This window comes from Siniperca chuatsi, linkage group LG3, assembly GCF_020085105.1.
Source record: "Siniperca chuatsi isolate FFG_IHB_CAS linkage group LG3, ASM2008510v1, whole genome shotgun sequence".
Classification (NCBI taxonomy): Eukaryota; Metazoa; Chordata; class Actinopteri; order Centrarchiformes; family Sinipercidae; genus Siniperca; species Siniperca chuatsi.
The window spans coordinates 7,235,590-7,247,758 of NC_058044.1; the positions used below are offsets into that span (position 1 = coordinate 7,235,590).

Sequence of the window (12,169 nt, forward strand, 5' to 3'; positions counted from 1 at the left end):
GAGGCACACACACACACACACACACACACACACACACACACATATATATATACACACACACATATATATATATATATATATATATATATATATATATATATATATATATATATATATATATATAGAGAGAGAGAGAGAGAGAGAGAGAGAGAGAGAGGGGTAGAGGTAGAGAGACACTGAATTGATTAATCACAGTCTGTTTCACTGTTTGAGAGAGAGAGAGTCAAAAGGCAGTCAGAGAGAGAGGGGGGGAGTGGAGCCTGACGCAGTGTGAGAGGCAGAAACTGAGAGGAGAGAGACGGAGAACGAGGGAGACAGCGGCGAGGAGGCAGCACATCACATCACGCGCCGTTTTGCATCCCAAAATCTTGACGCGGGTGAATCGCCACACTAGCTGCTGCTGGTGCTGCCGCCGAGCTCTTTCCCGGTCACTGATCTTCACAGGGACCACAGAGGAGACACGTGCAAGCTGGGATCAAATTAGTGACAAAGACTTTAAAAAAAACAAAACAACAACAACCCAAATCTACACAGCCACACATATCGCCAGAGGCAACGAGCGGACCGTTTTTGCCGAGGAGACCTGCGAGGCGAAACGGCGTCTTCTTCTTCCACGCTGGCATCTGGAACAGGTAAAGTGAAAACATCTGTAGATTGCGCACAAAGCCTTTGGCTTCATTTCATGTTGCCTGCAATGGGGTGGCTGGACTCGCATTACGTAGGCAACTTTGAAATACGCCAACAGCTCTGGCATTCCTGCGGGTCTGAAATCACCGACTCTGACCCCATCTGTGTGTGTGTGTGTGTGTGTGTGTGTGTGTGTGTGTGTGTGTGTGTGTGTGTGTGTGTGTGTGTGTGTGTAGGCGTGATGAATGAGGGGAAACTGCCGGTTGGCTATTGTCAAGCAGCCTTGCTTGCCTTATCTCCATCCCCGTGTGTCCGTTGCTAATGCGGGCGCAGATACATAGATCCAGATTATCGGCTGGTGACTGTGTGCGGTGCCTGATCGTCCCGTGCTCCAGTCTGTGCAGCCTAAAACTGTGCAACTTTGATCGGAGCATGTTCAGCGTTTAAAGATATGTCTGAAACGCGTCATATTTTGCGCACATTTAGGCTGGTCACTTGGTATTAATTTAGTTTTTGTCCCGGGACGGGCTGCAGTGTCAGAGTGAGGGACCGGCACGGTTTAGCCCTCATATCCGCACCGCAGTCCAGCGGGCTGAGTGTTCAGCACCCTGGACAGCGGCTCTGCACACTCTGGGCTGCACGCGGAACTCTTTTATTCCTTTTCATGTGTATGTTTCCTGTCAGCATGTTTCTTATTTTATGTGTGAGAAGTCTGTTGTAGGAAACACTTTCATACATCAGGCCTACTGTAAAACCACATTCCTTCATATTCTAAGCAGTTAGGAGAAAGATGTATCCCCCTGACAGATTTCAGTCCAACCATGCACTAGTTTTAACATGTTAGTCTCAACATGCAGATCCATACAGAATGCAGAACATCCTAACACAAGTGCTTGTGCATGCAAGAGACTGACCATGTAAAGACAGGTGACAAATTAAAGGGGTACTCCAGCGATTTAGTATTGCATTCCCATAAAGTTGGGGGACTCACAAGAGACAGATAAGGAAATAAATTCTGGTCAAAATTGAAGCAGCAGAGGCAGAGATATCTGGACTTTTATTTGATTTGATTTGACTTTATAATCAGAATATTTCTCTGAAATTTGTGTTGCGTCCCAAGACGTACACTGTTTCACATACATAACAACACCCAACATTTAACCAAACAAAATAAATACTACAAACGTAAATTACATCAGATATATTCGTAATGTCTGATGTGGTCCGTCTACGTTTCCCATAATGTAACTCAAAAGCGTCTTTCATTCGACACAATCAGGATTATTATGTTCAAACTTTGAAAAGCTCCAGAGCCTGTTTTTTTCAAATCCTGTGTAGTACTCCTCGTGACAAGTAAACTGAACTTCATGTGTGAAATTGGCGCTCCTTTAAAGGAACAACCTGATTTAGTGAGTGGAGATACATAATGAATGCAGATGCTTCCATACAGGGCATGAGAGGCTCACTGAATGGTTTAATGGGCATGCAAATTACACGAATCATATACTATGGCCTTCATAGACACCAGATCTCAACCCAACTGAACACCTATGGGAGATTTAGGAGTGACGTGTTAGATAGCGCCCTCCACCATCATCATCAAAACATCAAATGAGGGAATATCTTTTGGAAGAATGGTGTTTGTCCCTCCAGTGGAGCAGAGAGCTGTAGAATGTATGCAAAGTAGCCAGGGGTGGTGGCCAAACACTTAACTAAAATCCTTTCATGTTAGTTTTTCCACCCATCTGCATGTTTATCACCACTTTGCTGGCTTTAAATGTATAAGCCTTACCCAGTTAAAATGTGGCTGTGCAGCAAAAATCCAGGCCTGTTAAAACAGCCTTGATGTGCAGTTAAAATACAGTAGCCCACCGAGTGCATGTGTGTGACAAAAAGTCACTCAGCCAGTTAAATTTTGGCTGCTGTGCCCTGTGCATCCTGCCTACTGCCCCACTATCTGTTGTAACGGATGTTGTTGCCACTTTGTCCCATAGGGCATGGACTACTAACAGAGTTTTTCCACTGACTGACTCCAATTGTTGGCTGAGTGCCACAGAGGGAGAATGGGAAAGAAAAGAAAGACAGACAGATTGATAGAAAGAGCGAGAAGAACAGGGTCCCACTCCAACCATGAATAGACATGAGGTAGTTCCAGTAAAACAGAACAGCTTCAATGACTCATTTTAGGACGTTATGCGTTTGGGTGTGAGAAATGGTTGGCTGGCTCTTTTCAAGGCCAGAGATCCTCAGTCACAGTGAAGTCTTTAGTTGTCCTGGAAATTCATTGATAACTATCTTAGAGGTCGCTCATCTTGCTTTCATCCTGCATTAGTACTGCAGTGCTTGCTGCAGCACACTTCTCCAGTCTCAAGAGTTGTAAGAGCAGAACACTTTTGTTCAGGCTGGAACAAAAGGGTCCGTAAACCTGTGGTAACAGCTCTGTTTTGATTCTTGAGAGCTAAATCCTTCACTGAATAAAGCTAAACAAAATCTCTCTACAAGCAGCTACACAGTGAAAGCTTTTTGTGCCGCAGCAGCAGAAATGTCAAAAATGGTGGGATTCTAATGGTTACATCTGTATAAGGCAGGCTGCAATATTAGAAATCAGCAGTAATAAAAAGTGACAACTTTAGTAGAGAGGAACTGCCAGAATGTCTGCAAGTACCAAATGAATGAAAAGTGATGGTTTTAATGTCTGTGCTGTCTTGTCATAGTACCCGGTTGTTGCTCTCAACCTTCACCTGAAGTTGTAAAGGTGGTTTTCTTTTCTCTCTGTATCATTTACTGTAGACCCAGGAGTGAGCTATCCATCCATGGTACAATCTTAGTACCTAGAGGCATCACTTTGGGGCAAATTCTCCAGGAATACTAAAGAAACTCTGTTGTGTAATGGGAGATACCTCCTCGCTCTCCCATCCATTTACTGCATTTTCGCTCCTTTAGCTGCCACTGCAAAGGAGCAAATGGAGCACACATCTGTTGAAATCCCAGGCTAAATTTCAAAATCAACTCTCATCAGTTATTATTTGTCAAAGCCATCCATATTTCAACAGAAACTAGTTCCTCATATTAAGCATGTTGGTGCACAGAGAGCTGGCAGCATCTCTTGTCATAATGTTGATCTTTGTTGAGAGGGGACACCCCATGGTGTGGAAGCAAATCTGCATGCATAGTTAACGTGGCACCTCCCTGCTGACTGAGTCTGAATGTGAAGACATTTTTTACTGGGCTATTGTTGAGAAATTGTCTACTGTTACATTTATTCATTTTCTGATTTCTTATTGAAATACGATTGGAATACAAATAAGGTGTAAACAAATCTTAGATTAGGCTACTTGTCATGAGAAAAGTACCCAAACTCACACACATTAAAATTCTGTGTAACACACAAACACACCCACACTCATGACATGGCATTGTGTATTACGAACCAACACACACAGTAGCACATATACACGTATATGAACAAAGCTTCTGGGGAGGGTACGAGGGATGTGTAGAGACATTCAAACAGACATGTGCATGCACAAACACTCGCACACATGCATGCTGCTGACACACACTACCTAGCACAGAATGCACACGCTCAAGCAAGCACATGGATTAATAATGTACCATATTCCCAGTAGGAGGCTAGTTAGCATTTCAGGAAGATTGCACTAACACTGGGGAACTGTAATTAGGAAGTTATTGTTGCAAGTTGCAACTCTCTCTCTTCTCTCTCTCTCACACACACACACACACACACACATGCACAGAACATGCACGCACACAGTATGTAAATAATGAAGCAAGGGGGGGGCAGTTTATTATCCGTTCTCCAGTCTGTGTCAGTCTGATTTTTATTAATCTGTGTGTTATGTGCTTTGTCTTTTTCTTTTTGTTATTCTTGTACCTTTCTAGAAAACGGTAGAATGTAACTAAGTACAGTCACTCAAGTACTGTACTTAAGTACAATTTTGAGGTACTTTACATGAGTATTTCCTTTTTACTTATACTCTACTGCATTTCAGAGGCAAATATTGTACTTTATACTCTATTAAGTGTATCTGACAGCAAAATTTACAATGGAAATATGGAAAACTATATTTGAATTACAGAGCCCCCGAAGCCCTGAAAAAATGACATGTATGTTTTATCTTGTTCACATAAGATAAAAATAATATAAAATAATTATTATTTAGTTTGCACAAGATCTATATCTTGCACACAAGATTAATCGAGCGGGCTCTGGATTATCTAGCCATGTGTCTCTGAGATTTGTACCTAAACGTTTTTGGCCCAAGCTCATCAAATTTTGATGGTTTGCTTTTTATCTGGGAATCCTAAAAACTACAATCATTTTGGGTCTCAAGTTAAAGAATCCTGAGAGCCAAGCATTCCGTTTTGAAACAATGAGACAACCCAACGGTGACCTCATACCTCATGTTCATAGCGTGAATGATGAATGAGCTGCTTAATGTATGCTGACCCATGTCTTGCTGATGCCAGCATGCCAGAACTAGAGCTAATCCCAACCTAAATTCTCCAGCAAAGGTCTTACCTTTTCTTTTTCTTTCTATCTCCCCTCCCTAAACACCTTTTTGCTCCTCCCGCTTATTCCTCTCATCTCTCGCCATCTCTGCTCCAATCTTTCTATACCTTCACAATGCACACACCCTATTCATGCAGCCTGTATGTGTGTGTGTGTATGTGTGTGTGTGTATGTGTGTGTGTATTGAGTCAGCTAGTTTGTATGCCGGCTGCTGCTGTACCAGCCTCTCTCTGGAAATCAAGGAGAGATCGTGGTGTGTATGCTGAGAGAGGGAGAGGAAGAAAGAGCAGGGGAAGTCGGCGAAGAGGGCGAGAGGTGATCGAGACAGAAAGATAGATTGAGAGAGGGATAGGGATGCCACAGGGTAAAATGAAAAGGGAGAGGAAAAAAATAACAAAAGGGTGGGAAAAGATGGCGAAAGCGTTCAATAGATGTGTTTTCCTCCCAGCTTGCTTTCGTCTCTATTCTGTTTCATTACCTCTGCCCTCTGTTGTGCAGACTGTCTCTGTGGCAGAAGTAGTTTGGAGACACTGTGGCCTGGCAGAGACTTTATAACCCTCTGATGTTCTGTTCTGAGGTGCTCTTCAGGGCTAAGAGGTGACATCTCTCTGGCTGTCCCATTAACTACTACAGACTGGACTATTGAAATGGTATTACCTCCCCTGACTGAGCAGCACATCGGCACTTCCTCCATTTCCCGACAAAGATCTCTTGTTCAAACCCCAAGATACCTGCAGCAGGAGAGCAACAGGGGAGATTGTTTTTTTTTTTTATTCGTCTCTCCTCTCTTATCTTTCAGGCATCTCTCTCTTTTCTCTCTTCTCTGGTGACAAATTTCTCTAGGGTTTGGGCGTCATTTGTGTACCCTTCCTGTTGCTTGAAATATCCTAATAGCAGCTCTGACAGAGAAAATAATAGAGAAGAAGGGCAAAGATAATTGTCTCTGTTAGCTAACAGATAACTTTCATATTTGAGGGACAGTTTGAATCCTGAAATGTTTTTTACTCCCTGTTTGAAAAACCATTAGTAGGTCCATTTAATATCCAGAAGCTCATTTTACAACCAGTTGACAATCTGTGGCCCTGTCATAGAAATAAGATGTAAAGAAAACAAGCTTAAGAGTCTAGAAATATGGATTGAGAAACCTTACTTCCGGCATTGTAGCAACCGTAACTAGGCACAGCAGGCCTGTCAGTCTTTGGATTTCTACGCATGTCGAAGCTGTGTGTATTCGGTTGTAAAAAGAGAGATCATCTGCATTTAAACAGTTTGGGCTGTTTTTTTATTGTTTTTTTTTTTTTTACTTTTTCAAAACAACAAATTCAAGAGCAAAAGTGTAAGAAATGGATTAAACAGTGTGTCTGCTGTTATGTAACTACAAATATTAGCATGTCCCGGCTAACTAGCTTACTACTAACTAGTAACTTAACCCAGCGTTTCATACTATGTCATTTTTTAGGGTTACAAGTTATGTTAAAAAAAGCCCTGTTCGAAAAGCACAGTATTTCCCCTCTTCATAGAAGCTGGTTCTGGATGCTATATCATAGTTAATGTTAGTGTTTCTGTCGTGCTCTTGAGAAAGTTTACACTCCAACAACCCCAGCCAAACGTGTTATCCAAGACAACGCTACAGAAAACACATTGCTTATTCCTCATTCTAAAAGTCTTCTATCTTCTCTTGTAATGTTAAAAAGTGAAACATATTATTTGAAAATATGAACAATAAAGCATAAATATAACCTCTGTCTTGTCTCTGTCTCTGTCATAAATATAACGCTTGTCCAAGTATGTTACTTTGAGCAGCTAAATAGGGTTATGTTAGAATGAAATACATTAAAATGATCTTACATTTGTCCTTATTATAGGCTACTTACAATGCTAGGACTAAGTAGCTCTACACTGCAATACAAGAACAATGCTTCTTCTGTATATCCATGTCTTCTATATGAATCATCAGCTGCTGACTTTTTGTCTCAGTCTCCAGCACAATATCATGTATGTAGCCATCAAGTGCATATTTAAGACCCTTCTACAGCATTCTCTTTTTAAAACGAGTTAGCTGTAAACATTAAAAAGTCATCCAGAGGCAGTGTTTTCAACCGACTCATGGAGCTAATGTCGACTTAATTAACTAGCTAGCTACAGCTGTTAAAATCTCCCAGTGACAGATGTCATTTCTTTATGACAAAATCCACAGTCACTGGCTAGAAATGTTAGAACTGTTTTTGTCTGCCTCTGGCAATAATTTCGAGTGGTAAATCTGCCACCGTTATCACTGTAAACTTCATATGTGCCGTGCGAGAACATAAAGCTTGACACTGCAATTATTAGGGCAGTATTAAAACCTGAAATCTCTGAGTAGGGCTGACAAGTAAGCTCTTTGTTTCTTTCTTTTTGTGTTATGGAAGAGGATCAAAAAGAATCACTGTGGGACTGAAGAAGCTATTTTATGTGCATTTGTGGTACATGTGTCAACTGGGCATCTACAAAGAGAAAAATCATATTTCTTGTGGTTTCAGTCTGCCATGTCAAGTCAAGTTTGTCTGTATAGCCCAATATCCTATTCAGTGTCTCAACGGGCTTTCCAGGCCCACAACAGCAGCGGCTCTGAGCCCAAGCTTTCTAAGAAGACAAGAAGAAACTCGCCCAAAAAAAATTCACACATAAAAAATGGAACAAACTTTTGAGAGGAAATTCAAAAAGAAATTGTCCTCTACTACAGTATGTATGTCAGCAGCAGAAAACTTCAGATGTCTGAACAATGGAGTTAGAAATTGTCGATAACTAATGTTTCAGTATCAGAATTAGAAATACTTTATTGATCCCTGAGGGGAAACTCTTTTGTTACACTAGCTCACTACAGTATCATGTCAGTGCACACAGGAATAGAAGTACTAAGCAAAAAATATAATACACTATAATACAGGTCAGATAAATTAAGTGCCAAGTGGGTCTAAGTATAAAATTAAAATAAGTGTAAAGTACAAAGTGGGTTTCCTGGTTGATGATAATAATATGGTATAATAATACAATGTAATAATACAAGTAAAAAGTAATAGTGCATGAACTGTCAAGTTAAGTGTAGCCTATTAAGATTATAATGAGACGGTGGATATTGCACAGTAGTAATAGATGTATGAATAAATATCAATAAATAGGGAATTTTAAACTGAAAAGAGTATTTTGCACAGCAGTTTCCACTGTAGGTTTGTATAAGTGTGTGAAATAGCTTACGTTGCCTAGTTTGAATGGGGCTCAGGCAAGAGTGGCACTCAGCACAGCCTTTCAAGTTACCCAAGTAAAATAGTTGAGGTAGAGTCAACTGTGCTGTATTTCCAACTGCGCCGCCACAGTGGTGTTAATAAAAGGAATGAGGAGGCTTTGTTTCATGATGCAGCGCTGTTATCAGTCTGAATGCAGCCTAACTTTAGCAGTGTCGTACACCAACCATTGATGACAGATTTAACTAACCAGTTGAGATGAAGGGCTGTTAGCATACAACATTATCAAACCATTAAACAACAATTGAGTAAAGCCTCAGTTTTCAAACTAGTACCATACACTGTAAAAAAAACCCAAAACATATTATCAAGTAATTTTGTCTATTATTGAGCCTTAAAAGTCCCTTTTCTCCTTTTTTCTTTTCCAGTGCAGTAATATAATTTCAAATGTTTTCCAGTTATTTCAAGAAATTTCTGGAAATGCCTGTGTATCTTAAAAGAAAGCAGAATAAGACAAATTGCTGCACAAATAATGTAAATGAATAATGAAAAATCTTAATTAAAAATAATTTATAGCTTAAGGAGTTAAACAAGAACTTAAAAAAAGAAACAAATACCAGTTAAAACACTGTTACACTAACTCAAACATATAATCATACACCACTACAGACACACAACGCCATCATACAATATACCACCAGTGAGGGAGAGGCACCGAGTATTATAATGCGAATTCATCCATTGTCAACAAGTTCAAAAAGTCCTTTCTCACAGTTGAATTAATATAGTTTCCAGTTCATCAGTGTTATCGGCTTGGCTGACAGGCAAGCCAGTTTGAAAATCAGGTGTACAATTTAAGAATGTAAAGTGAAACATGTTGATTCAAGAAAATTCATGAAACTGTTGATTTATGTTGGATACAGTATGAAATGATCTCACTATACTTGAATATTATTATTATTATTGAATATGTTTCACTTTAAGGCACTCAATAGACGATTAATGACTGATGAAATAGAGATGCAGTGTGTGCATAATATAAAAACAGTGCCTGCAGTCAATAAACTTAATGGTTAAAGCTGATGCATGGTGATACTGACATTTAATAGTATAGGTGATATTGACTGCTTCTTACAGCTGATTTGTTTGAAGTCCTCTAACCAAACATGGAAGGTGTTTCCATTTCATTGATGTTTCTGTTCTGTGTAGTTTCTGCAATATGTCCTTTTTGTCAGTTTTGTTCAATTTAGTACTTACAGTTATTCACAAGCTTTGTGAAATCAGCCAATTGGCAATCACAACAGGGGCTAAACCATACAAACCTTTTGTCAGTTAGCGCTCAGTAACACCAGGGAAAATACCAGTGTTTGGCAGCCAAGTGTGCATGTGTGTGTTTGGGGTGGGGAGGATGTGTGAGTGTGTTTGTTTTGTGTGAATTATTAAGTGACAGAGTGTATGAGTGGGCGGGCTTCTTGCTTCTATGTGTTTGAGTGAGGTCAGAGGTCATGTGTGTATGTTTATGTCAATTTGGGAATTGTGTGTGTGTGTGTGGGCAGGAAGTGATGTTGGAAAGTGTGTGTGTGTGTGTGTCGAGACAAACTAAATATCTCGTATAATCCTTTAATTTCCCAGAGCACTGTGCATTTTATTCAGTTTTTGTAGCCAAGTCGCAGACATACTGGAGTGAGTGAGTGAGTGTGTGTGTGAGAGAGATACAAGAGAGGGAGAGTATGTGTGCATACATTACGTGCATGTCTCTGAGAGTTCAACCAGAGAAAAGAAAAGGAAACGAGAGAGAAACAGCGTTCATATCTGACAGCTGTTTGCAGTATGCACTCTAGGCGTTGGAAGTATGACACGCTCTGTATTTCTCTGTGTGTGTGTGTGTGTGTGTGTGTAAGTGTGTTGAGGCATATGCTGGGGGTTAAATGTGTGCGTGAAAGCAATATTAGGTGTATGTGATTTTATAATGGCAGTCTGTAGTCAGCCTATCATTTTCTCCCTTTGTTACTGTCACTTTTCTGTCTCTTAGGCATTGTGTTGTGATGTGACATGTTGTCTTCAAGTATTTTCAGATTGCTTTTGTTTGGAGAGCTTTTCTCAAACCCTTAAGAATTTACTCCTTAATTTCAGTTTATTTGAGGAGGTAAAAACATGCTGTTCATAGTTGTGAGTGTTAAAACAACAGCTATGCAGTCTAGAGCTGCAACTAACAATTGTTTTCCTTATCAATTAATCTTCCAATTATTTTCTTGATTAATAAATAAGTTGTTTGGTCTACAAAATATAATAAAATTGTAAAAAAAAAAAAAAAAAAAAAGGTGTTTTGTCTGACCCAACAGTCGAAGAACTAAAGAATTTACGATGACGCAAAACAGAGAAAATCAGTAAATCCTCACATTGGAGAAGCAGGAACCAGAGGATGGTTGACATTACTGCTTGAAAATAAACTTAACGATTAATCGGCTAATTGGTTCTGCTCTAATCCAGTCTTAAAGACTTCAGATGTATTGAAGGAATAGTTCGACATTTTGGGAAATACTGTATGCTTATTCGCTTTCTTGCCAAGAGCTAGATGACAAGATTGATACTATTCCCATGTCTGTACGGTAAATATGAAGCTACAACCAGCAGCCGGTTAGCTTACTTAGTACCATGCCTGGAAACAACTAGACCAGCTGTGTCCAAAGGAAACAAAATCAACCTACCGGCACCTCTAAAGCTCACAAATTAACATGTTATATGTAGTTTGTTTAATCCGTACAAAAACCAAAGTATGTACCAGATTATTTTTTGGCTGGACGCAGTAACTTCCTGGAGTGTGTGTTTGTTGCCTGGTAACCTCACAGTGACGACAAGACTCCAGCATATTATTTCGTGTATATCAATATAGACCGAATCACCGTGATGTTACGCTAACAACAAAAGTCACTTCAGAGTAGACAACTGGCAGTTGATTTGAATTGCGGAGATATGTAAAATCTGTAAATTTGTTTATTTCTGTTGTCATTTCCAGCCGTAACTGTAATGCTTAAAGATATATAGTTAAACACGGTGATCCGACCCATCTGACGTTTCTGCTGTGCTTATTTTATGTACTGTGCTCCTTTGCTAGCGTCTTTTATAAACAAAATCTACCCAACAGTGTCATCTCACCACTGGTCAGACTAGTTTTGGGTAAGCTAGAACTTTGATTTTCTTTGGTTTGTGGCCCAACAGGTAAATTAGTTAGTGAACGTGTTGTTATTAGTGAGATATGAAAGCATAAAACATGCGCTGTAGATGAATGAGATGCATGCATTTTGAAAACATTCAACATGATGCTGCAGTTAAACTGTATGTAAAACGTTATGTGACGCAGAGGTTTTCTACCCAGAAGTTATTGTAAACAAATTTCTGACACCAGTGATATCTCCCATTTGGTGAAAAAAACTACTGACACGTCAACAACGTTGACAGGCAGTTACATCAAAATAAGATTCAATATTAACACTGATACAATCGATTCAGCTAGTTTTATTGGAGCTATACACTGTTTGTTTTTGGTTTCACTTTGGTAACGAAGTGTTACAAATACAAACAACAAAGTGGTTAATTTAAGCTACTCATCTGGTGTGACAAATTCTCGACAGAAAGCAAATGCGTGCGTAACCCAAAATGTCAAACTATTCCTTTAAACATTCATCTCATTTTAATCTCTACCATCAGTCTGAATTCAGATATAATGTGTATAGGTTAACACACTTAACAGGTTCTATACTTGTACACTGATGTTTTGGACATAAAT

At 39.6% G+C, this 12,169-nt stretch overlaps 1 protein-coding gene across 2 annotated transcripts in view; it reads left to right on the forward strand.

Annotated features, from left to right (window-relative positions):
- Nucleotides 1-243: 243 nt before the first annotated feature.
- Nucleotides 244-12,169, forward strand: part of LOC122873631 (protein ELFN1-like) — a 107,432-nt gene continuing 95,506 nt past the window's right edge. For both annotated transcript variants that reach the window (XM_044190605.1, XM_044190607.1), the window contains exon 1: nt 244-632. The gene's annotated coding sequence lies outside the window, so the exon portion shown is untranslated. The remainder of the gene's footprint in view (nt 633-12,169) is intronic.